The sequence below is a fragment of the Aphelocoma coerulescens genome, chromosome 1 (genome assembly GCF_041296385.1).
Source record: "Aphelocoma coerulescens isolate FSJ_1873_10779 chromosome 1, UR_Acoe_1.0, whole genome shotgun sequence".
Lineage (NCBI taxonomy): Eukaryota > Metazoa > Chordata > Aves > Passeriformes > Corvidae > Aphelocoma > Aphelocoma coerulescens.
This window is the reverse complement of record NC_091013.1, coordinates 120110352-120135953: the sequence shown is the minus strand read 5'-3', so window position 1 is coordinate 120135953 and position 25602 is coordinate 120110352. Positions and strand designations below refer to the sequence as shown.

The window sequence follows — 25602 nt, the reverse complement described above, 5'->3', positions numbered from 1 at the left end:
CGAGAGGCTCCTTCTGTGTCCTGTGGCGACTCCTCTCCAGACCCTTCACCACGGAGAAGCCAAGCGGAGGAACCGTGAAGGCTGAAATCTGTTGTCAATGGGACTACCCAGAGGGAAAACTCAGCCCCTCTGCTTTCCAGGGATCTCTGCAGGCAGCGCTGCCAAGCCCTGTCCCTCCAGAGCTGCTGTGCTCACCTAGGAGCTGTTAGACCTCTGGAAAACAGATCTTGCCAAGGTAAGTACAAATGACGTGTCAGATCACGACTCCGTTCTTCTATTTTATTTTTTTGTTTCTTCAGTGCCTGAGGTGTTTTCAAGAAAGAAAAAAATAAGGCTTTGCTACTTCTGGGACAAAACTTGTGTGCTATCCTTCCTCTTAGGTTTTTATAGCTTAAATGTGTGGGTGTCTGTTGTGGCATCATGTGTGTCCCACCACACGTCCCCCCCTTTTCTCTGCCTCTTTAGTCATGAGGATTCAAGTCTCACATGCTTAAAATCTGTCACATGGACCAAGCAGCAGTTAAAAAACCAACCCACTAAAAAACCCCTCAGAAAACCCCAGGTGGGAAGTAGACCTCATGGTTTGGATGCCTGAAGTTTGTCAATACTGTAGTTCCAGCAGTGGAGCTCCCTGCAAGGATGGGGTTTCTCCGGTGTGTCCCTGGGCTTGCCCTCCCATGGAGGATTTGGGATTTTCCCGTGGCTGGCACTGTCTCATGTCCATTCAGGTGCGTGTCCTTGGGCCTGCTCGTGTGTATTGGTGGGGCAGAGGTGGCTCCTGACAGTGTGCCCCTGTAAAGGCTGCTGGCCACTACATGTGGCACCAGGTCTGTGCCAGGAGGAGGGTGGGAGCAGTGCTGGAGCTGCTGCACAGCCCTCAGCCTTCTGTTTTGGAGGGGAAGGAGAGATGGAAGGAGGATGGATGGCGTTGCCCCATCTGTGCTGTGGCCATGGAATCTCTGCAGTCAGTGCTGTGTGACCCCAGGGCTCTGGAGGATGTCCCCACCTGCAGCATTTCCTGCAAAGGTGGAGGCCTGCTTTGTTTCTGATAAAGCTGAAGCCCTGCTGGAAGGGGAGCATCCTCCCGAGGATTCTCCTTGCCCTGGGCACATCTGAGAGGAGCTTCTTTCTCCTGCCCCCACTGCCCTGTTGCCTGGTTTTCCCTCAGGGTTTCTCTCACTCCGAAGCTGCCAGTGTAAACCAAAGGCATGGAAATTCCATAGTGTAGCCATTAATCAGCCCTCTCCAAGACTTTCCAGTTGTAAATTGCCAGCACTGCCAGATGTGAGCTGTTGGGTCTGAGCAGGTGATCCTGCCAGGAGGGCAGGGTGGGCCATGTCTGCGTGGTTTCCATGCTCTCTTGCCCCAGTGCAGTGCCCTGATGAGTTTAATACAGAGTTTCCAGTTATTACTTAAATGCCTTTTTTTACTATTTCTTTCTTCCCCCTCCTGCACTTAAGTGCAACGGAAGTAGGGAATCACATCATCTGCTGTGATGGGATGGCCAGTGCAGGTTTCCAGACTGTGGGTCAGTCCCTGCAGTGTCTGAGAGGGGTCAGTAAATTCCTGCTTGATTCTAGTGGGCATAGGATGGTTTGTGCTGTGGGGCGATAAACACACAGAATCACAGAGTCACAGAATGTTTTGGGTTGGAAGGGACTTCAAAGCCCATCCATTCCCACTCCCTGCCATGGGAAGGGACACCTTCCACTATCCCAGGCTGCTCCAAGCCCCAATGTCCAGCCTGGCCTTGGACACTGCCAGGGATCTAGGGGCAGCCAGAGCTGCTCTGGGCACCCTGTGCCAGGGCCTGCCCACCTTCCCAGGGAACAATTCCTTCCTCATATCCCATCCATCCCTGCCCTCTGGCAGTGGGAAGCCATTCCCCCTTGGCCTGTCACTCCAGGCCCTTTTAAACAGTCTCTCTCCATTTTTCCTGTAGCTCCTTCAGGTCCTGGAGGGCTGCAATTAGGTCACCCCGAAGCCTTCTCTTCTGCAGGCTGAACAATCCCAATTCTCCCAGACTTGTAAAGGATTTAGAAAAAAAAAAAAAAAAAAAAAAAAGAGGAATTTTCCCTTTAACAATGCCTTGTTGCACACAAGCAGGATTTCTTGCCCTCTGGCATCCTCAAGTCGGAAGGTCAGGATTTGAGGAGGGGGGATTGGTGCAGGCTGACCCCCTGGTGTGACCTGTGGAGCACAATCCTACAAAGCAGGGCTGTTCCTGGGGGGAGCAGGCAGCCGCCTCCTGATTAAAATGCTCCAGGGAGTGGGGAATGAGGAGGAGACTAAGCGCATTTCCTTCCTTAGGTTTTTAGGAGACACTTAAGGGAGCAGACCGGGATGAGCGAGGGCAAAGGCGAACTGCAAAAAGCACTCAGTGAACTTGTCTGGGGATTTCAGCCATGCAGGCCCTGGCGTGGAAGCCGGGCTTTGCCCTGAGAAATGGCAGTAAAAGCCGACAAGCCCAAAGACCCAGATTAATTTAGAAACTGTGCAGCTCGGGGAGGAGGGCTGGAAACAGAAGTGCAGCAGCTCAGGCTGACCTTTCCATCAACTCCAGCGCTCTTCCAGGGGCGCATGTGGTGTCTGAGTGGGGCGACCCTGGGTCCCAGGGCAGCTGTGCCTCAGGCACTGGGCCTCCTCCTCGCTCCCAGATGTGCCGGGCTCCAAGGCTGGCATGGGGTGACGCTGTCTCTCCCTCTGTCCCCTCGCCTTGGTACAGTGCTGCTCGAGTGCCAGTGGCAGGCTCTGTCCTGCAGCACAGAGCAGGTCCCGGAGAAGCTGGGTCCCAGTTATCTGTGCTGCCTGACACGGGTCAGTGGCTGCTGTAGAGGGATTAATTATCCTGATGACCCGGAGCACAAAGGAAACAGGCCTGTTTGTGTCCAGCCGTGGTGCTGAGCGTGCTTCCTTTGCTTGCTTCTCCCATCTCCTTCCTCCTCTCCAGCATGAAGCTGCACGATGAAAGCTGATACCAGAATTCCTCTTTCCCAGGCTGCTATAGGCAGTTGTTTGTATGATCTTTGTTTATGTAGGTCTGAGGCAGATTAAAGTTCCTTTTACACTCAGAGGGCTTTGTCAGGAGATGGGGTGAGCCTGTGTATGTATCTCACCCAAAATGTCTCAGACCTCCTGGTACCTTCCACCCTCCTTCCCTAATCATGCATTTTGTGTCCTCCCCCCAGGCTTCCTGGTGCTCCAGGAAACTGCCGACCACTTACACATCCTAGTCATGCTACAGGCATGCTCCTTCCCAATATTTATTAACCTCTATTTCCTCTAGTGGGAAGTGGAGAAGGGAATCACGGAATCATCAGAGTTGGAAGAGACCTTCAAGGATCTCTGTCAGTAAGGCTGGGTCTCCTGACTGGGGGGGATCTCTCTTGGATTAAAGCGTGTCTTCCCCCCCTAAGTCTTTTCTGTACAGGGGTGTTGTCCTATGACAAAATTATCTCCTGAAGTTATTTTAAAAAAGCCTTAAGTTGTGATACATGGATATGTTCTCATACAAATATCACATGGACATACATATATATATGTTGTAATTTATAATGGCATTTTAGCACCTTAGGAAGCGATTAGTTTACTTCAGTGCCAATGTTTTTGCCTGTGTGAAGTGGGAGTTCTTGCTGACATGTGCTGGAGTCCTTCTCCTGCCCTTCAGCTGATGATGGTTTAAATAAAAACCACTTTTTTTAGGAGTATGTCAGAGGAGTTCTGTTTCGAAAAGCTGTTTGCTTTCTTAAGTCCATGTGCACATATGTTTTTCTCTTTATGGTCTTAGGTTTCAGTGGTGTTTAAACCCCATTTTCCAAAACTGAGTTATTTAGAAGCCCAAGTGAGATTATTGTATGAGTCTCTTCACTGTTTGTGGAAAAAAGGGAACAGAAATTATAGCCCCCCCCAACTTCATCCTCTCTTTACCACCTTTTCCCTGTTAACTTTCTAAAGATACATTTTGAGCTGAAAGCTCAAAACAAGAGAGAAGGGGATAGAAAACTGTCATGGTCTTTTGTAAACTACGTAAGGCTATCCAGATGTGTAAGAGGCTGCTGTAAACCAAGGCTCCAGTAATTTTGAAAATGAGAAGCTCTCCATGCCTACAGCTCCTAGAAACCCGATCCATCACTTATTTGGGGGGGTTTTGAGCATCTGGAGTGATTTCCTAATTTTGCAGGAGCCTTGGTGTGCAGTTGAGGGCTGAGTGCTTCCTTTCTGTCTGCCTTGCTGACTCCCTGGTGTGAAGCACCAGGAGCAGCGGTCCAGGAGAGCTGTAGGAACACATGCTCTGGCTCAGAGCTGGTGTTTGGACAGAGCTCATCCTGCCTGGGGGGCAGCAGGAGGCCTCGTACAGCCTTTGGAAATTTCTTGGAGTCCGATCTGGCTCCGTTGGCTCAATCCAACCAGGCTTGTTTCACGTAGGAGTTCAGCTGAGCGCTGATGGCAGCCGTGGCCATGTTTTTCTCCCCAGCCTGGCATTTTGTTTGGTTTCTCACGTTCCCCTGCTTAGTCATCGCTCCTCTCAACTCCTTCCCCCTCTCCCGACTGGCGCACCAGCCCCTGCCTGGAGGACGGTGCTCATCGCTGGGAGTTTGCCCTAGCAACCAGAGAGCTCTCCAAAAACAGCTCCTCCCAGGGTGGCAGAGCCTCTCTGAACCTCCGGATGTGGTTCTGGGGTCTCCCAGGGCGCTCAGAGGCCGCAGTTCTGTCTCTGGTGGTGGGATGGGACAGAAATAACCAGGGGTGGATTGACTCTGTGCATGAATGGTGTTGTTTGAGACAGGAGAGGAATTCCTGCAGTGTTTTCATGCTGAGGGAAATGCTTTGGAGCCCAGGTGCTGCTCCTGTGTACCCACGTGCGCGAGTGTGTTTATGCCTGTTACCTGAGCAGCCACCTGCCTGGGCACACGGGTGGTGCCAGGCTGGCCATGCCAGGGCTGCAATTTCCTGCTGGAGAGGCTGCTGCTGGCCCCTGTGCCCCTGGAGCAGCCTGGCACCACGGGTCCCTCCTGAGGAGCAGGGCAGCCACTCCAGGAGAGCTCTCCTTTCTGGGAACACGGCTGCACGAGTCTCTGCTGCTGTTTGTTTTTGTGATAGTCAGCACGGGAAATATTTTAAGATTCTTTTGGAGTGTGGCCGTTTGCTTTTCCCTGTCTCTCCAGTCTAAGAAGATTCCTGTGTTTGGGATACCACTGCATTTCCATAGCACTGTGGGACTTACAGAGAAGTGTTCAGTGGTCATCTGCTGCTGTGGCAAAGCTTTTTTTGCAAAGATTGTCTTTCCATTGCTTTTGGAGGGTGTTCTGCAGCCTGGCGTGTTGTCACCGGATGATCAGCTTCATTTTCGTCCAGATCCTTTCCTCTAGCCATCTCCAGTTTTTGCAATATTTAAAGCTATCCCATGTAGCTCATATATATTTTAAAAATCTTTCCCTAAATGTTTTTTGTTCTTGATGCAAACTCAAAATGAGAAATTTTAGGTAACTTGACTTCACCCCTGCATTTTGTGCATAACTTTTATCATTTGCAGTTGCATTGGAAGTATAAACACTCTCTTATAAAACATGAAATAATCCCAAATGTTCTCAGTGTGCTTGGGTTTAAAGTAGCTTTTAGGTGATACAAAGAATGATGAGTTGATGCTTGGTTTTGTCTTTGGTGGGATAGTTGTGGGTCAGAAGAGCATCTGCTGCAGGGAACTGAGAAAAGGAGACAGTTCTGTGGTACCAAGGGCTTTGCTGGTTTGATCAAGCTGTACCCTGCAAGCTTCTTGTACTCCTTGGAAAACTAGTGCCCCTAACACCATCTGCTTGTTTATCTATCTTTACTCCTTTATAATGCAGCTGCAACCTGCTTAAAATAAAAATCCAACCCAGACCCCAGAAGGGAATGAAAACAGTGGCAGGTAATGGAGTTTTAATGTGTGATGACATGCAAGATGTAGGTTCTCAGGGGCCAGAAGTTATGTAGATTGTTGGTATAAGGAGACAGAGGACAGCCCGGATTAAGGGGGGGGACAGATATTTATTTATTTGTATGTGGGAGAGGAGAAGCCATCAGCTGTAATATTTACACTCAATTACCCAGGGAGGGCTTGTAATTACTTGTGTTCTCTGGAGCATTCTGTATTCTCCAGCATATTCCTGCCATATGTGTTTGGTTGCCAGGAGTTTATATACATTTTCTGCCTCTCGTTCCAAACAATGTAACATTTATTAGGAGTTTCATGAGTTGTTGTTTCAAGGGGGGAAAAAACCCTGCACAAACCTGTGCTCTGGCACGGCACCAGGGCTGTGTGTGCCGAGTATGTCACATGGGAGAGTAAACAGTGGTGTATGAACCAAAGCACTGCGGGCTTGCCTTAAACCCCACGAAAATCTCTTTCCAAGGGCTCTTCCTGATGCCTTGGGGTGGTTGCTAAGGTGGCTTTTAACCCCTAACCCCTCTCCACACCACGAGGAGAAAATATAGGGCTTCTGTTTGTAAAGTGGTGCTGTGCACATTGTGATGGGGACTTTGGAGCCCCATCCATGCCTGTCCCTCTTGGAACGCACAGACAGAGCTGGAGATGGGGTTCAGCCTGGCAAGAACCTACAGAGCCAGGGTTGTGCTGTCCCTGAGCCCTGTGGCTCCTTGGGACCTGCAGAGCTGTACCTCCCCTCCCTGGGCATCCTCTCCACTGCAGAATCTCCAGGGTCTCTTCCCAGCAACATTCCCTGAGGTGGGGAGAGTGTCCCAAAAGGCAGATGACAGGGAAGCGTTCTGGGGCGTGGCAGGAGGAAGCTGCCTGGTGAGAAATTGCTGTGGTTAGGGGCTGTGTGTGCAGGAAAACTCTGCTGGGCAGGAAAACTCTGCTGGGACATAAGGATGGATCCGTGGAGGAACCGCTGCAGTGCTCTGGCATTGTTTGCCATGCTCACCTTTTTTTTATCCCTTTCCCCGGAATTACTTATGCTTGATTGTTGCAATTGATTGCAATTGTGAGAGCTAATTTTAGTGCATAAATTTTACACTGGAAGCCTGCCAAGTGTTTGTGTAATGGAGGAGAACAACTGCACAGGGTTTGGTGTGGGGTGTGCTTGTCTTCCTTGCTCCAACCCAGTATCAGCACCCAATTCATGGGCTGATTTTGATTTATATACAGAGAACATTTGTATGTAGCCAGTTGTCTCCAAGAAGAAAATTCAGCTTCCTGTGGAAACAGAAGAGCAATTTCCAGAGCTGTGACGAGTTCTAAGGACGAGCTGCTTTTACTGCCAGTGATGAAGTGATCATCGCCTCAGTTTTAAGACAAATAACCAACCCAGGCGAGTTCACTTTTAAACTTTGTGTGATGGAACAGAGAGCAGATAGTGTTGTTCTGACCCTAAGAGACAAATCTGGTGTGTTTAGCTGATGAGGTTGAAGACCCATACACCCACAGGGGTGTACAGATCTGGGCCCTTGGGAAATGTCACAGCCCAGTCCGGTTTCCACAAAGTTCGAAGTCAGGACTTGCAAGGAAGGGAGGTTTGTGTTGCCAAAGGATGAAAATCAAAGCTTTGTTTCTGAGTGAAATATTAACTCAGGGATAAATTTTGCTTTCTACATCCACATTTTCATATATCCAGGATTCAGGATACAGTGAAGTTGAGCTGCTTTGTAGGGCTTTCCTTCTTTTCCACCTCCATTTGGCCAGAGAGGAGCAAGAAGTGTGAAGGGGTGAAGAGATGTGAAGCGTGCAGTGGCGGTGGTTGAGGCTTTTTGGGACCGTTTTTATATGGATTGAAAATTGATGCTAAGAAGAAAAGCTCATCTAACAGATTATTTTTGGTACTGAAGTGATGGGCTCACTGTAAGATAAAATACCAGAACTCTGTGGAACTTGTGTTATCCTTCTCCCACGGGTTTTTGGTGTCTCCTCTCGCTTGGTTTTTTTTCCTGTCATTCCAGTTGTGATTTATCTTAGATGCTTGTTTCAAAACAAGTCACACTGTCAGGCTGCCATTGTACAAACATTTGTCCTGGTAATCCTTCCAGAGTTATTTGCAGATACAAGTTTTGGCAAAGTCAGGGACAGGAATGATGATAGGTGGAAGATCCACCTTCTTGAAATATCAGTTTGCTTTTTTGTGTTGTTTTGGGGCTTTTTTAGTTCAGCTTGGTGCCATACGGGTTTTACTTAAGGACATGGTTTGTCCCTGGAAAAGCATCTTTGGAAAGGATGGAACAGTTTAAATATGTTCAAGAGAATTAATTAAAATGCCTTTCAATGGAAAGGGAAGGAGAGGGTTTTTTTTTCCAAAATAAAGCTCCAGCCTGGTGAAACATTTTGTATCAGCTACAAAAGGAGCTCCAGTACATTTCTCTGAAAAAAGGGATGAGCCAACTGCATCTGTTAGGTGTGGGAGTGACATTTCAGAGCCCACTGACAGTCTCATTGTCAAACTAAACATCGTCTCTCTCCTACTGGTGCTAACGGAGAGCTCCCTGCTTTCCAGGGGCAGAATTGCTCCTTTGGAAAATGCCAGTGGAAGGCATGGACGTCTTTGGGCTGGGAACAGGCTGCCAAGTAAAATTAAAGATTGAATTTAAGTAGCCTAACTCCAGAAATCAGCCCTCCTTCCCCTGTCAGAAAGCACTGGGGAAAGGGAAAAGCATGAAGTATTTTTTGGGCAGTGGGGACTTTCACTGGTGGTTTCTCTATCCAGTTCTTCCAGGTGTTACACTGTGGTGATGTTCCTGAGCCTTAAGCAGGTGCGATTACCTCCTTCCTTACTGGAGGATTTCCAGAGGTAGAGCGCTAGAAAGTGACCTTTGATGTCCTGTCTGAGTGGTGATTGATTTGAGAAGTGAAATGCCACAGCAGAGGGGGCTCGGAGCTGCAAGACCTCTCTGCTGTGCTGTCAAGTGAGCAGCCGCTTCCAGCTCCAGCCTGGATTATTTTGTTTACAAGAAACTGACAGAATGGTAGGATTGTGTAGGTTAGAGGAGCTCTCTGGTCCCACCTCCCTCTCAAAAAGCACTTAGCAGCGTTTTTGTGTGTGTGTATGTGTATAAACAGAGATCTGGTGCAGATTGCCACCTTCCTGCGTGCTGCTGTGCTGTTCCCAGAGCGGGGGCTTGCCACGGGGGATGTGCTCTCAGCCCTGTAACAGCTCCGGTCTCACAGCCCTGCCACGAAGAAAGCCATCACCTGGACTGGGAAAAAGTGTCTTGAGAGGAGCAGGTGCAAGGAGGGAGTCTGAGGGAAGAGAAGAGCCAGGCAGGCACTGATAAAATATTCCTGGTGATGGAGCTGATGGCGTAAAATCGAAGGCCAGAGCTGTGGCTGGGACCAGGAGGCAAAAGGAGCAGTAATGAAAGAGAAGCAGCACATCAGAGAGGCTGATTTGAAGGCAAAGCTGAAGTGAAAGCAGAGGGGAGGCTTCCCTCTTTGATCTGTTTGATCTGCACCTGCAGCGCTGTGTCCGGGCACCTCCTGGAGAGGGGCTCTTCCAGAGGTACCTGTGGAAGCAAATGCACGGTGCTGTGAGGGCAGAGGAGCCTGCTGGCCCAGGACATGTTTCTGCAAGGCTGTGTTGCTCTGCAGAGTTGCTTGCAGAACAGAAACTGGAGGCAAAGACCCCAGTCCAGGTTTTCCATGGGGAAGGCAGGTGGTGTGGGGTGAGCTGGACGATAGGTGAGGCGAGGAGTGTGTCCACAGTCACTGGTGCCTGCAGTCAGGTGTAAGCTCTGTTGGAAATAAAAACACGCAGCACACACTCAAGGGCTATTTTTTAAATTTTTCCCTCCAGGAACTCTTACATATTCCTAAACTTTGCAGTTTTAGGATGCCACAATGCCGTGGGGAGCAGGGGGAGCAGGCTGGGGAGAGGGCACAGGGATCAGAGCTGCCTGGAGGGAAAGACAAAGGCTGGGCTTGTTGGCTGGTGGGAAAGGGCCAGATGGAAGAGGGAGGGAGGGAGGAGAAACGGATGTTGGAAGTGGTGGGTCAGGGGTGAGGGGCTGCAGCAGCCACACCTCAGGGTCTGACCATGGGGGCAGAGCCAAACAGCACAGCCAGAGGAGTTCAGGGTGCTGCCAAGGGTGGGGAGAAGATGTTTTCCAGAGGAAACAGCTGGGATCATTCCCAGGCATATTGTAGGGTTTTTTTTCCCTGTAGGGTGATGTAGTGAGTGAAACTTCGGTGTTGTTACCGGGAATGGCTCCTTGTGGGGTTGGATGCTGTGCTCCCAAGGTGAGGTGGGCTGTTCCCCATGGGAGCCAGAGCAGCAATTGTCCTTAGAGACTGCTGGGGCAAACAGGAGAGACTCCTGTGAGCAGCTTTAGTGGTGCTGGTGGGGCATGGCTGGGGCTGCCTGTGACCTGTTCTCTGTTTCCCTTGGCGTGTTTTCAAGGAAAGAAAAAAAAAAATTGCATTCTTGAGTATCAGGGTGATTTTATTTTTTAAAATGACTTTTTAATGCTCTGTAACTGAGTGGCTGTGGGGTTGGGCAGCTTGATTTTACTGACACGTCTGCACAGCCATTTATCTTAATCCTTCCTTTCCTCTGCACGTCCATCCCAGCTGGTGCTCCTTGAGTGGAGCTGCTGCAGGATGAGCCCAAAGGCTCTGGAAGTGCCACTGTTGCCCTCACAGTTGTTTCTCGAGAGCGCTGCCTGCTCCGTGGGCTGTCCCAGACTTTCTGGGAGCAGGAATCCTGGAAGCCAGGCTGATGTTCTCACGGAGATAGAAGTGTCTTACTGGCAAAGACAGCTGGGGTTTGGACTTGCTAACAGTCACTAAACCATGAGTTGACAGGAATGTGTCGGAGGTGTGATGTGAGGTAAGAGACAGGTGTTGGGCAAGAGCACAGGGGAGGGAGGGTACCTGGCAGGTGGATGGGAACACAGCCCTAAAACTGTGTGTCAGTGTTAGATGGAGGAGACAGTGATTCAGGCACTGCACACGTATCTCATGGATACAGGCCTGTGGGAACAGCGCTCCTGGAATAAATGAGGCACAAGCGGTTTAGCTCTAATTTATTTTATTTTTTTATGCAAGCGGTGGTGGGTGTGTTGCTGAGACATGGGGATGGCTTGGTGGTGGCTCAGTTTGCTGACGAAGTCAGGGAGATAGAGTAGGGCACAGGAAAGGCCAGGGGCACCTGGGCTGTGAGGTTTGGGGGATCAGAGGCAGAAGAGAGCAGGATGGGACGAGTCCCCCTGCCAGCAGCGAGGCAGTCGGGGCTGGATCTACCCTCCCAGCCCAGCCACAGGCTTTAGGGCAGGTCACTGAGATAGAGAGGGTGGGGTTTTCCATCCATGCCCATGTTTCTTGTTTTCTCATTTAGTCTTTTGCCATCTCTGCTCTGGATGGGCTCTCTGCCCTTCTGCCTGTCAGTTCTGTCACCTCTGAAGCCACCACGATCCTTGGGAGTTTGACAGGGGTTCCCCCTCCCTGCACTGCTGGGAGGGACCCCTTGATGGGGCAGGCTGTGTTTTTGGCAGATGGCTTAGAGGTGGGATGCTAGGAGATGGGATGCTGGGGAGCTGGGACAGCCAGCTCTTCCCATGGCACTCCAGAGGGGCCTGGTGAGCGCTGAGGGAGCTGGACAGTGCACAGCAGCTACGTGACCTTTTCTTCCCAGATTTGCAGCAAAGATAGGAGAAGCATTTGGATAGGACCTGTTTATAGCCTGAGATAATTTCTGCCCTGGCAAACGCAGAAAGAGATAAAGCAATGGAGAGCTAAGAGCTAAAGCTCTCCTGAACAAATGCTGGGAGCATATGTAATAGGATTGTTGAATTGGAGTTACATGTTTTCCAGGGTAAGTACCGCCTGATGACACGGGGCTGTTGGCAGCCACGCTTAAATCGGAAAAAGGGCTGGGGATTTACAGCAGTTGTTGGGGATGCTGTGAGCTTCCAGAACAGCGAAAGGGAAGAAAAGGCTTTTGTAGATAAGACAAAACAGATCCCTGAGAAGGCTGGAGCTCCTGGGGGGAGAAAACATCAGAGCTCTGACCTGGGGGTAGTTGGGTATCACAGGTTTTTCTCACACAAAACACAAACTCATTGCAGCCCTTCTAGCTGAGCTTCCCTTAGTTTACATGGGAAAATGGAGTTGTTTTAGCAGCACTTCCGTTTGTTTTTGTGCTCACCTTTCAAGAGATGCATTAAAAACTCTGCATAGCCTGAGCTCTGTGTTAAACACATACTATTGAAGTACAGTTTTAAGGAAGCTAAGCTTAGGAGCTCTTAGAGCTGAGTTTGTCTGCCTAATCTGGACTTGGTCTCTTTCCCTGTGAGGGCTCTGATGCAGTGTTAATTACAGGGCAGCTCCTGCCTCGCCTCAAGCACGGTTGGTTCCTGGCAGTTCCTGGCGGCAATGGGCTGCCCCTGCCCTGGTTTTGTCCCAAGAGGGACTCAAGGACGGGGAAGAAGGATGGTTGTTGCTGTCAGTTTGGGGAGCCTGGGATCTGCGTCTCCTGGGGACTTGCTGGTCTGGGCTCGGTCTGGCTCATGAGCCGTTTGTCCATCAGTTGAGCTCTTCAGCCCCAGCCAGGCAAGGGAGGGAAATGCCTCATGTCCGAGAGAGCTGCTTGGGGGCAGACATCTGTGATGGGGCAGGGGCTGGGAGAAGGATTTTGCGGGCTGGGAGAAGGGCTTGGGCACACGTGGCAGCCGCCGGTGCTGGGTGCAAGCGTCCTTGCAGAGCCCGTCTGTGCTGAGCACATGGTGGTGGAGGCTCTGTGGAGCTGCTGCATCCCGAGCCTGGCTCAGGGCCAGCACAGCCTCTCCCCGGGGCTTTCCACACCCCTCCGGAGGTGGTGGGAAGGGGAAGCGCCCGGCCCGGCCCTGGGTATCAGCGCAGATTTAATCGCGGCGGAGCGACAGCTCTGCCCATCACTAGGACTCAAGCCAGCAGGAATTAAAACTTCCAGGCTGATCTCCAAATCCTTCGCAGGATAAAATTTCCCAGAAGTGTTTTTAATCTTCTGCTGTCTGTCCTGAGCTCCCTGTAGACACAGTCCCTCTTGTGCCAAGCCCTCCTGGCTCTACAAGGTGTGTGGGACACCCTGTGTTCAGCTGTTTGTTGTTTGTTCCCTTTGTCTGTTTTCTTTCCTGAAAACCCAGCTCTGCTGAGGCAAAGCAGCAACCAGCACAAGAAACAGAATGGGTTGGGTTGGGTTGGGTTGGGTTGGGAGGGACCTTAAATCCCACCTCACTCTAACCCCCTGCTCTAGGCAGGGACACCTTCCATGGACCAACAGCAAGCCCTGTCCAACCTGGTTGCTGGGAGAATCTCTCTCCCAGGTTATCTGTCCCTGCTTTCATCCTCTGTAGGCCTCCTTTGTGTTTTTGAGTTTTTCCAGGAGCTCCTTGTTCGTCCATGCAGGTCTCCTGGAGTTCTTACCTGCCTTACCCTGCTTGGAGGAGGTGAGCCTGGAGTATTAACCAGGTTTCATGGGCCCTTCTTTCATCCAGGGCTTTATCTCGCGGGACTCCACCAAGCAGATCTCTGAGAAAATGACTACATCCAATTGTTGTTGACTTTTTGTAGAAAATCCCTTTTTTTCTGGCCGTGCCTTGTCTTCCCTGTGACATCCCAGAGCTGTACTTTACCTGCTGTAAAAACCAGGGAGATGCTGCTATTTCTGTGCGTGGTTTGCTGGGAGAGGGAAGGTGCAGCTGTGCATCTGTGACCCCAAATCACTGCTGGGGTGACCTGGTTTCCCTCCAGGGTGGGTGGTTGGAGGAACTCGGGTTGGGTGTGGTGGGTCCTTGTGAAGCAACACCAGCTTGGAAGTTTTTGCCTGAGAGCTGCTGCGTGGGGCAGTGCTGTGGGATTGGGGCCGTTCGCTCCTGGCAGCTCCCTCCTCTCTTTCCCAGCTCTCTGGCCGTGGCTGCTGGATTGTCAGTGAGCAAAAGACCATTCCTGTGGAATTATGGATGGATGAAACAGCGGTGGGTGTTCAGCTGGGCAGCTGTTCAGAGAGCAGGTGTTTCCTCCTGGGGTTTAAGTTACCAAATTCATCAGGACATTTCAACTTCTTGCATTTTAAATTCCCTGATCCCCAAGAACAAAGTCATTTTCTCAGCTTTGGAGGCTGACATCTGCTTACAAGGATTACGTGTATTCCTGGAGCAGTAGGCACAGATCTTCTTTGTGGAAAGGGATATATTGGAGAGAATATTAAACCCCAGTACAAGTTCCTGCTCTGGAATGGAAATTGCTGTGCAGGTTTGGAGCAAGGCATGTTGGAGCTTGCTTATTTATTTGTCAGATGTCTGATGGTGTTACATCATCCCCAGCCCTTGGAGCTGTGAGGGCTTTGGAGGGCTCAGTGTGTTGCGGTGGGTTGGGTGGCCACGGGATGCTCTGCTCTTCCCACTTTCCTGGTGTGGGAAAACAAGCCTTTCCCATAAGGTGCCGTCAGCAAGCACTGCCTCCCGCAAATCCGTGTCCTGAGGTGATGGGAAGCACTGGTCAGGGAGAAGAGCCGTAGGAAATCTCTGCTGGATGATGCTCAGGAGTTGTCAGTCCACTCATGTCTCCAATCTCCGAGCAGCGTGTGGGGGTGATATTTGCTGGGGATAAGTGACCTTTTACTGCTTTCGTTGTGCAGGCATTCTAGAGATTTATTTTTAAAATAGGTTCTGTTTTGCTACCTGAAACCTCTGCCAGTGCTTCCAGGTTATTGTTCTGTGAGATCTACGCTAACCCTGAGCATAATTTTGCTGAGAGCATTCAACTGGGAGCCAAGCTTTCTGTAAAACTCCAGATCAATAGCAGGGGTACAATTAGTTGAACCCAAGTCCTGTGGAAAGAGTTGCTTTGGAACAAGTAAATGCTGCCTGCAGCCCTCAGAGCCTGGAGCTGACCGACCACAGACCGAAGGGAAACCGCCTTAATTGGCTCTTGTGGCTCTGGCAGGATACAAACAGCAACAAACAGTGAGAAGCAATTTGGATTTGAATTATTTCCCCCCTGCATTAATAGGTCGAGGTGGTGTCAGTGATAAAAGTCTGGCTGCTGTAGTTTGGCTGAGGTGTGTTTCAGGGGGTCAGGCAGCTTAACAGCAGCTCTGTGTATCTGGATGCTTGAAGGTGACCTTTTGATCTTCCTTTTTCGTTCCAGGAGCTGCGTGGGACAGCCAATGTTTCCCTCCCGTCCTGTTTGCCGCTGTGACACCCTCATGTGAGTAAGGACTGGGGTGGATTTGGTGAAGGTGTGTGTTTGCAGCTCCTGCCCACCCTCCTCCTGCTCTGTGCCTTCCCTCTCCATCCTGGGGCAGAACCCCCCAGCCTGCAGAGCAGAACAAGTGGTCTCTTAGGAGTAAAAACGTGAAGGCTTCTTGGAGATGCAGAGTGAAATGTTTATAGGAGAGACCCTGTCAGCAGCTGCGAGTTTTGTCCAAGCAGCATGTCCAGCAATGTTTGTAGAAACATGGCAGCACTAAATCGGGACAGTTGGTCACTAATCTTTGCAGAGATACAAAACTGATTAAATAAAAAGATTCCCTGAGGCACTCTCTAAGTTGCAATATAAGGGTGACCCCGGCTTTTAAAGGCTCCCCTGTGGCCCCCGTTCCTCCCCACAATTCCTCTGTGTGGTCACTCCAAATTGCTGCCAGCTGGCCCATTCGTCCTGTGTGGGGTTGTGCTGCTTCTCAGTTGTGACCTTTCAAAGAGACAGACAAAATCTCTGGCTTATACAAATCTTTGAATTTGCAGCCAGCCTAACAGTGGGGAGGAGGAATATAGGGAATTTAAACTGCAGAGGGAAGAGATTCTGTTCTTTAGTGCCTCACTATTGACCACAGACCCCACTGTGCCCATAAATGACTCTGAGTCTTCTTGCTTGTTGTGTTTGAGGTTTTCTTGCCTCTGTGTTGCCTTTTACCCTTGTTTCAGACATCAGGTTATGGTATTTTTTCAGCTAGACAAATATGAGCTGTTTTTCTGTTCCAGGGTAAGTTTTCCTTTCCAGCCGAGTGGTTTCGTAGCGCGGTGCCTTCACAGAGGCAAAAACAGAACAGAAAAACATAATTTAAAAAAAATGTCAGCATCATAAAGAAACAAGAATGAAACCAGAGGACTGCTGATCATCAAAGTGAGCGTGCCACTGTGTGAACATGTGGCAGGGCAGTCAGTTAACAGAAAACGATAGTGAAATTGGGTGATATTTCTAGTCTCCCCAGGGGGAAAGCACATGCGGTTTACAATGGATAATGAAATGTTATGGTTTTCGTGTCTAATACGTTAATTCTGCCAGGGCAGTAATCCCGAGGTTCCAATCCACATTTAAGTTGGAAAGATATGCACAGGCTTTTATTGAGGACATAAACAACAGTGCATTTAAGGCAAAATAACAGAAAGATGGGAGAGGTTTCCACTCTCTCTTCCCTTCTCTCCCACTCTGTTGTATCAAATACTGACTCATGCCAGAGGGGCTGCCCCCTTGAAACCTGGTGCTTCTTCCATGGCAGCCATAGAAGTTAATCCCTTTTTTTCCCCCAGTTTTGGGAGGGAGATGCCATTTGTGATGTTTTCGTGCTTGTGTGGGTTTTGTAGGAGCAAGTCTTGAGCACTTCTAGCTTGAAAGACCTGCAAGGGCCAGTGGTTGTACCAGAGTACAACCTGTGTGTTGTGCACCTGGGTAGCCCTAAGACAGCCCCAGTTCCCTCCTGTGCTTCCCTGCCCAGTGGTGGAGATGTGGCTCTGAGCCTGAGCTGTCCTTTTAATCAGGGCCATGTGTTCCCTCTCCCTTCCTTGCAGCAGCACCGGGGCTTTGCTCAGCGCACAGTGAGCAAGTTCAGGGAGCCAAAATGGCCAGAAAATAAAACTGGTGTTTTGGCCAGCTGTGTTTTGGGAGCCAGGTTCCTGGAAGAGGTAGGCAGGATGTGGCAGCCCTGATGTGGTCATTTTTGGAGAGGTCTGAGGAGGAAGGAGGTGTCTTGGAGCCTGTTTGGCTCTCTCGTAGTCCCAGTAGTGTCATCAGAACACTTCACTCCAAAGCCCAGTGATAGATGGACACCCTTGGTTAACCCTTCCTTGCCAGCTGTGGGGCTGTGCTGCTTTGCTGTGCATTTTTGAGCTTCTTTGCTTGTGTCCTGCAAGGTGATGTTCCAGGGGACACCTGCTGTGAGGACCAGGGTGGAGAGTGAGGAAGAGGAGGTCCCTCCCTGGAGAGGCTCTGTATCGCTCGTGCTGTGGGATCCCCTGATGGGGAGAGTGCAGGAGACCTGAGGCCTTCTGTGCCTTTTATTCTGCTTTCTCCGGGGTCCCTCCAGGACTTTGATCTGTGGCTGATGTAGGAGGCTCTCAGTTGGGTGTGTTGTTGAAACAGGAGAAGAGATTGATGCTCACACCCTCTGTGCTGGCCTGGCCCCAGCTCGAGGGAGCTCAGCCGGGCTCTGCAGAACCCCGAAATGCAGAACGTGGTTATTTAGGTTTGAAGAGTTCCCTTATCTGCCCTGAGTGTGGCTGCAGTGGGGGAAGTGGGCCAGGTTATAAAAGTCGTTTCTCCAAGTGACCAAGCCCAGCATTCTTGACACGCTTCAGCACATGATCCCCCGCTTCTGCTTTTGGGCAATTAATGCAGGCCATGAAACCGAGCTGTTCTGTTGCTCTGCAGTGTGTTTGTGTGCTCCCTGCCTATTTATGGCCACTTTCAATACCTCTCCACCACTATCCCATCCATGCTCTGTGTCTCAATCACGTCTGTGTGCATGTGTGTGGGGAACGGAATAAAGGGAAGATAACGTTGGTCACACAGACTTATGCAGAGCAGGATCTGCCCTGATATCTCTGCGAGCTTCTTAGAGTTGGAACAGTGACAGCAGGCAGCGTTGGAGTCCACCTCACAAATGTGTTTAATCCCAAATCAGGCTTTAGTGTTCAAGTAACAGACAAATACTGAAAAGCCTCATAAGAAGTAGGAGGAACAGGCAGGACTTTAAAAAAAAAAAAGGAATGAGGAAAAGTAATCAGCAGTTCTGGAACCATTGTGATTTTCAGAACGCAAGGCTTTTGCCAGTAAAAGGGACCAGGTGTCTGCCCTTAAGCTTGCTCAAGAAGGTAATCTGTGTATGAACTCCCAGTCTTAGGGATCACTCAGAGACATGATGGATCTCTGAGCCTTCAGTCTCACATTTGTGCAGGTAAAAAGGCAAGGTCACGCAGCAGTGGCATTAGAAGCTGGTGGCTCAGGTCAGACCCCAATGCAGCCCTTCCAGAGGTGAGTGTGTAACCCATGGCTGTACCTGCTGTCTGTCAGGGCTGCTGCTGCTGTGCAGACATTCAGGAATGGGCTCAGGAGCAGGGCTGGGGATGAAGTACCACAAACCAGGAATTCTTTGCCTGCTGTGTCCGCAATGAGCCATGGCTTCCTCCAAAAAGTACTTTGGAACAAGGTTTAGAGGCTCTTTATTTTGTTTTAAATGTGCTGGTACCAAAAGATAGCCAAAGACTTCTGACTGCAGTACAGAGAAGATGCTTCCAGTTGCTTCATGCTTTTCTTTTGCACTTGTTCTGCCTCTCCTCTCCTTTTCCTGCTGGCCATGGAAAAGAGTCATTGTTTAAAGTTGTTCCCTGGTCGTGCTTCTCAGTTGCTGCCTTTCCATGAACGGCGAGGAGGCTTCAAGGCAGTGGCTCATCTCCCCTTGATGTGGAGTTGTGTCCTCTCTGCCAGGCATGGGTGCTCCTGGGCGTTTGGTAATTGTCTGGGCAGTGCCCCTGCGCTTGGGGTCAGCGTGTCACTCAGGTGGGAGGGGACGTGTGGGGTCCTCCCAAAGCAGGATCAGCTCTGGGATCAAACCAGTCTCCTCAGGGCTCTTCTCCAGGCAGGGCTTGAAAACCTGCAGGGATGGAGCAGGCACAACCTTTCCTGAGAACCTGATCCCACTTCCCTATTTGCCATGAGCATCTTCAAGGTGGAGACCTTGGTATATCCCAGCTGCTCTGCCTGTGATTCCCTGTGTCCCACTGAAACATGGTACACCTGGACTTGGCAGGGCACCACCATTGTGGAGGCCTGGCAGAGGCCACAGATGGATACAAACTGTGCTTTGAAATGAAAGGTTTGTTCCTTGTGAGGAGCACAGCACTGACAAACAGATACATGGAAATAGTGTTATATGGGATGTTGTGTCATGGCTGTGAATGAGGGCAGGATAAATAGGAAAAGTTGAAAACCAGCATTTACCCTCACATAAAGTCATGTTGATCTTTCAATTAAAGAACGTGATGTGAGTTTTGAAAGGGAAAAAGACCGCCCAAGGCAGCTTAGAACAAGTTAAATAGGAAAGGGGAAGCAGGGAAGGCACTGAGACATAGAGCACAGACGTGTGGTCGGTCCAGTTGTGCCAGCCCTGTGTGCCAGCTGTAATGTTTATAACCCTGAGTCATGCTGTGACAGTCAGTGCTGGTGGCCCTCTGGGCAGGGCCTGAGGTCCAGATCTCTGCTCACCCTGGAGGGCTTTGGGTCAGGCTGTGAGTGGGGTCAGGGTCCCCTGAGAGAGGTGTTAACAGTGAGGTGCCTGTGCCGTGCTCTGGTCCAGGGAGGTTGGAACCAGGTCAGGGCTTCTTTTCATTGAGGTGACATTGACGGGAGATTTGGTTTGGGGTTTTGGTTTTTTTTTTTTTTTTTAGCCATCTGGCTGTAATAGAAGAAATAAATTGGAGCTTGTTTTCTAAAAATGAGAACATGTGCAGTCAACCAGCATCTTTTATTTTTATGCGGCACATCTAAAATAGACACGAGTCTGCCTCTTTCGGAGCGTGCATCCGGCACGAAGTCACAGCAGCGTTGGTGCTCCTGCCCTCTTCCTCTGTGCTCCCTCCCCTCACTTCCCTGCTCCCACCACTTGGCAGTGAGCTGCTGAGGGGGTGACTCGTGTTTGGATGTGCCAGTCAGCCCCACACGGTGGGGGGAAGGTGGCAGTGACATGAGGAGGGTGTGGGCGGGTGGCTGTGGTGCTGCTCTGGTCCCTTCTCCCTTAGGAACCTCTGTGTGGGAGAGGAAGGGAGCAAGGAACTTGTGGAAGCCTCCTGCTCAGGTGGAAGGTAGAATTGGATGGACAGGGAAGCTCTGTGTGGACAGAGGAGTTCCTTACTGGCAGGGTGCTTTCTGCCGTGTCCCTGGAGTGGCAGGCACCGGTGGTCCGTGCTTGAAGCCGTGTGCTCAGGAGCGAAGGAGCTCAGAGTTGTTTCCTTTGGGTCTGCTGGGAGTGGAGAGCATTTCCCCTCTCAATTCCTGCTTCCAGCACATGAGGAATCATGGAATCACAGAATCATTTAGGCTGGAAAATACCTCCGAGACCATCGAGTCCAAGCTGTGCCCAATCCCCATCTTGTCCCCAGCCCAGAGCACTGAGTGCCACGTCCAGGCTTTCCTTGGACACCTCCAGGGATGGGGCACTCCAAACCTCCATGAACAGCCCCTTCCAATGCTTCCAACCTGCCCCTCCCCTGGCCCAGCCTGAGACCATTCCCTCTCCTCCTGTCCCTGTTCCCTGGGAGCAGAGCCCGGCCCCCCCTGGCTGCCCCCTCCTGTCAGGGAGTTGTGCAGAGCCACAAGGTCCCCCCTGGGCCTCCAGTTCCCTCTTCCTCTTTGATGTCCCTTCCCTGTGTTTGGGCAGCTCTGCACTTGTCCAGAGCAGGGGAACAATCTGCCCAAACTGTCTTTTATTTTCCATCAGGGCCGTGCAGGAGATGGGGATAATACTTGCCTTGCAGGGGCATTGTGAAAGTTAATTTGCTAATTGTTTACAAAGCACATCAGAGTGCTGCTTCAGTTATACACAGGGTTATGATAACATCTAATTATAATTCCTTATGATGCTTCATTTTCTTTCTGCCATAAATGTTGGCCTAATATAGGGACAGCCCTGCCTGTGCTTGTTATACCAGTGCCTCAGAGGGAATAAAAAAGCTGGATTTGATGTGGAAATGGTCCCTTTTCCCGCCCATCTTCCTGTGCCACCTTACCTACTGTCCCCTTTGGTGAGCTGCTGCCTAGCTAGTGTCCATTGACAGGTTACTGCTTGGGGAAAACTGATCCCTTCCATGGAAATATCATCCCTCTGGCAAAACCCCTTGCTCTTCCCTGCTTTCCCATCCTTCCCCGCCTCACAGCTCTGTGTCCTTTCTTGCTGGGCAGGGGCAGGTGAAGGATGGCAGGCAGGAAAGAAGGAGCTGCCATGGGACGATCTCTGCCCTCCCTTTCTGTGGGATCTGGGAGCTGGGATAACAGGGTACAAGATTTCCTCTCTAAGCTTTTCTCTTTCTTGCTGTCTTTGCCTGTGTTTGCATCCCATATTGTGCTGTTCTGTCTCATGGGGTGTGTGCAGCATCTTGTCTTCGCTTTGGCCAGCGTGGATATGAGATTTCATCCTTCAGTGTGTTGTTTTTCTCTCCTCAAAGTAAGTAACACTCAGAGACCTTTGCTGTCCATCACACATTGCTGGTTTTGCTCAGCTGTGAGTGGCTTTGGGCGCTTCTGAGGGTGTCAATATCCTGTGTGTTTAATGCTTCAGTGCAGTGAGTCCAGAAGCTTGTGATACCTATTTTTAGCATTGAAAAGTTTTGACAGCTAAAGTAAACCTACATTACCCATCACTTGACAGCATCGTCACCAGCGTGCAGCTTGTCACTCTCGTTCGGAGCTGATTTTTCCAATGAAATTAAAACTATTGGCAGGGATGTGGTGGAAGTGTGTCAGTACGCAGCATGAAAATGACAGCAGCTACTGCCTGGCTTCAAAAAAATGAGAGGAGGTGTTTGCATTAGAGGTCTTGAATAAAATGTTCCTCCTTGAGCCTTCCCATGGAAAAAGGAAGCAGTCCCTGTTCTGTTAAGCTCTGGCTTATCCCTGTGCCACACGGCTGTCGCGGTGTGGACTGAACGGGGTGGTGGGTGCTGTCCTGGGGCATTGCACCCCCTGTTTGATGGGGGTGTCACAGCCACAGCCGTGTCCCCGCTCAGGGGCACCTGGGTTGGAGCCTCCAGCTCAGCCAGATGGTCTTGGGCACCCCATAAACCCCCCTGGTGCTGGGCAGTGCAGAGCTCGGGGTGACTTTGGGCCCGTGTGTGCGTCCAGAAGGGCTCCCCCACTGCAGGTGGTCTGTTGATGACTGGAAATGGGTTTTCTGTAGGTACTGATCCTACATACACAGAGGTGTGTGTCGTACCTGCACACACCTGGACGGTCCCAGGGGAGATGAGCAGCCCTGCCTTTGCGCATGAGGTGATGCCACTAAGTGATGGGACAGCCCCAGGGCTCCAGGAGCCTTGGGACAGTGCTCCCAGGGATGCACAGGGCAGGATTGTTGGGATGTCTGTGCAGGGCCAGGAGCTGGGCTGGATGATCCTTTTGGGGCCCTTCAGGCTCAGGGTGTTCTTTGGGTGTCTGCAAGCAGAGTGCCCGCATCAGTGCGAGAGCTGCCAGCCACAAGCAGCGCCATGAAATGCAGGCCTTAAAATTTAACTTGTGCTTGGGCCAGAGGTGGTTCCTGCCTCTCGTCACTTGTCTTGGTTTTGCAGGCAAAGGTGCTGGCTCGCTGCCAGCATCCACTCCCTGGAGCTCATTAGGAACCTTTTTCAGCTCCCCTTGTAGCGAAACAACAGGGATCAGCTTTCCCAGGAGCTGATATATCTGCTGACCTCTCCAAAGGGAAAAAAAACCTCCTGTAATTCATTACCTGACTTCTGTAGAGGCTGAAAGGGAACTATTTGTGACTGAACAATACTTGCCTTTCACAACTCCCTTCCTAATCCCAAATAGAAACATGAGGCTGAGAAAATCTTTCTGATAGCAGGGAGTATGGATGCATTCAACCCAGTGTAACTTCTCATGGCATTAATGTTTTGTAATTGCCAAGGGTTGGCTGGCAGGTTTTTATTGGACAAAGCGAAGGCAGGCAGTGTGTTAAACATCACTTTGAGGGGGCAGAAGTGATTCCGATGGCGGTGTGGTGGTTTTCCATCTTGTGAGGTGCTGCATCACAGAGATCCAGTTTGAAAGCTGAGTTTTAAAAAAAAAACCAATGCAAGCTTAGTCAGCTTTCTTCTTCAGTTTATGATTGAATCCAAGATGGCTCCAGTCAAACTGCCCCCACCTATGCAGGGACAGCCCTTTGGTCCTGCCAGGTATGTGAGGCTGCACAGGCACAAGGAGTGGGATTCCAGGGTGAAGGCCAGTGCATGGCTTGCCCACATCATCCACAGGGAACTTTGAAAGGCAGGTCACGTTTACAGGGCTGCAGTTTTTCCAGGATTCCGTGGAAAAGGGCACTAACGTCCCAGTGACGTGTGCCTGGTGCCTGTGAGCGCCGCCAGCTTTGTCTGTGCTTATGGGATGTTTGGAGAAGCACCAAAACAGGCCATGGACATCAGCTCCTTGATGTTCCCCCGGGGATGTTCCTGACAGATGATTAGTGGCTGGTGGGCCCAGGGTCGTGTCCTGAAACACATCTGATCAAGATAGGTGATGATCACCTCAGGAACCCCACCATGACTTGCAGAAAGACCCGAGTGGATCTGGTTGTCTGGATTGTGGAGACGGAGCACTCCTCCAAGGCCACCTGTGCATGCAGGTGAAAAATAAGACAGATACAATCATGAATTTTTGAAGCACCTTGGCTTTGTAAAGTAAGCCTTAGTTAAGGAGATACGGTCTGCGGAGCCCTGAGTGTGGCAGATGCTCCTTGTATCTCACCTTCCTGCTGTGCTCAGGGTGAGTCACTGTGCTGAAGTGACTCCCTTCTTTCTGCCCCAAGTGCTAATCCATTGTTAAAATGATATTAACTCATGTGTGCTAATTAGCAGGTGTGCCAGGGTGTGAGAGGCCCAGGATGTTAATTAGGGTTGGTAAACACACCTTTATGCAGGATGCAGACCCGAATTGTGTCTGATGGGACTCCCTCTCCTTTCCTTTCACCGCAGAGAAGTGCTGTGTTGTGGGACCTTTCTTCTCTGGGCTCTGTGGTGGGATATCCATGTCTCAGCTCAATATTTGGGAGAGCCTGTGGGCTCCCTGGAGGGTTCATAGAATCACGGATTGTCTTGAGTTGGAAGGGACCCACAAGGACCATCCAGTCCAACTCCTGGCCCTGCACAGACACCCCAACAATCCCAGCTTGTGCATCCCTGGGAGCGTTGTCCAAAGGCTCCTGAAGCTCTGTGGAGCTGTGACCATTCCCTGGGGAACCTGGTCAGTGCCCCACCACCCTCTTCCCCCTTTGGGGGAAGAACCTTTTCCTGATCTCCAGCCTGACGCTACCCTGACACAGCTCCAGCTGTCCTGGGTCCTGTCCCTGTCACAGGGAGCAGAGATCGGAGCTGCCCCTCAGGAGGAGGTGCAGCCTCCGTTGAGGTCTGACCTAATTTCCTCTTCTCCAGACTGGTGGGATTCATCTTGCCAGAAGGATGAAAGGAAAAGAGACTTTTCCCAGTGGTATCATGACTCGGCTGAGGAGAAGGAGGGTCATTTTGTGCCCAGCTGCAGTGCTGAGCTCATGGCTACTTGTTGAAGCTCCTGGAGGCGACGTTCCCTGCAGGCATCCAGCTCCGGAGCTGGCCTGGCTGTCTCTGTGCCGTTTCGGGCAGAATATGCCGGGCTGGCTCAGAACAGGTTTTGGTAGTTCCTCGCTCCTCGCTTGGCGCAGGGGAGCACTGCTGTTTACACAAGCTGGCTCGCGCCCTCGGAGGAAGCCCACATCAAAAGGGTGTATCCCAGTGCGTCAGCGGGGCCGGGAGCCGGGGCCAGGCCTGGAAATGCCTGTTCTCCCCAGCGGGAGCGGACACGCCGGGCCTGGCACTGCCCGCCAGGGCTCCCGGCGAGGCTCCTGTGGGACGGCTGCTCCATGCCTTCCCTGCATGGCCAGGCCTCCTGCTCCCACCATCCCGGGCCCTGCTGGGTCACTCACCCAGCCAAGCTTCCCTGGAGGAAGCATCTCATTTCCTAGGAGGAGGGTGGGTTGGATCCTGCATGACTTGGGAGAAGGCTTCCCTTGCCTCTCCCTCCGTGGATCTCTCTTCATACATAAGGGTTGCTGTTTATGGCTGGCTGGTTTTTGTTCCAGTGCTGAGGGTCGTGGTTGAGGGGGAAGTCACTGCTTTTCTTTTACACATCTGCACTGAACCTTGTGGCTCTGCACAACTCCCTGACAGGAGGGGGCAGCTGGGGGGATCGGGCTCTGCTCCCAGGGAACAGGGACAGGAGGAGAGGGAACAGCCTCAGGCTGGCCCAGGGGAGGCTCAGGTTGGACATCAGCAGGAATTTCTCCATGGAAAGGGTGGTCAGGCATTGGCAGGGGCTGTTCATGGAGGTTTGGAGTGCCCCATCCCTGGAGGTGTCCAAGGAATTCCTGGACATGGCACTCAGTGCTCTGGGCTGGGGACAAGGTGGGGATTGGGCACAGCTTGGACTTGATGGCTTTGGAGGTCTTTTCCAACAAAATGATTCTGTGATTTAAAACCCACCAGTGGTCGCACCAATGTCTGAAGCTTTCTGCAAGCTACTCTTAGAGTAGGGGTAGCACACATAGCTCATGCTTTCCTGGGAGTTCTGGCCATTCCAAGGATTTTCTCTGGGTAGCAGGAAGAGATGCCCCACAGTGCTGTGGCAGG

The 25602-nt window shown here is 51.0% G+C and overlaps 1 protein-coding gene across 3 annotated transcripts in view; it reads left to right on the top strand.

Moving 5' to 3' along the window:
- Nucleotides 1-102: 102 nt before the first annotated feature.
- The window catches only part of TIAM1 (TIAM Rac1 associated GEF 1), a 128992-nt gene continuing 103492 nt past the window's right edge, over nucleotides 103-25602 (top strand). For 2 of the 3 annotated variants that reach the window (XM_069027087.1, XM_069027070.1), the window contains exons 1-2: nucleotides 214-235; nucleotides 15110-15169. The gene's annotated coding sequence lies outside the window, so the exon portion shown is untranslated. Of the gene's footprint in view, nucleotides 236-15109; nucleotides 15170-25602 lie in introns of all 3 variants that reach the window. The other variant, XM_069027097.1, reaches the window with a different exon arrangement.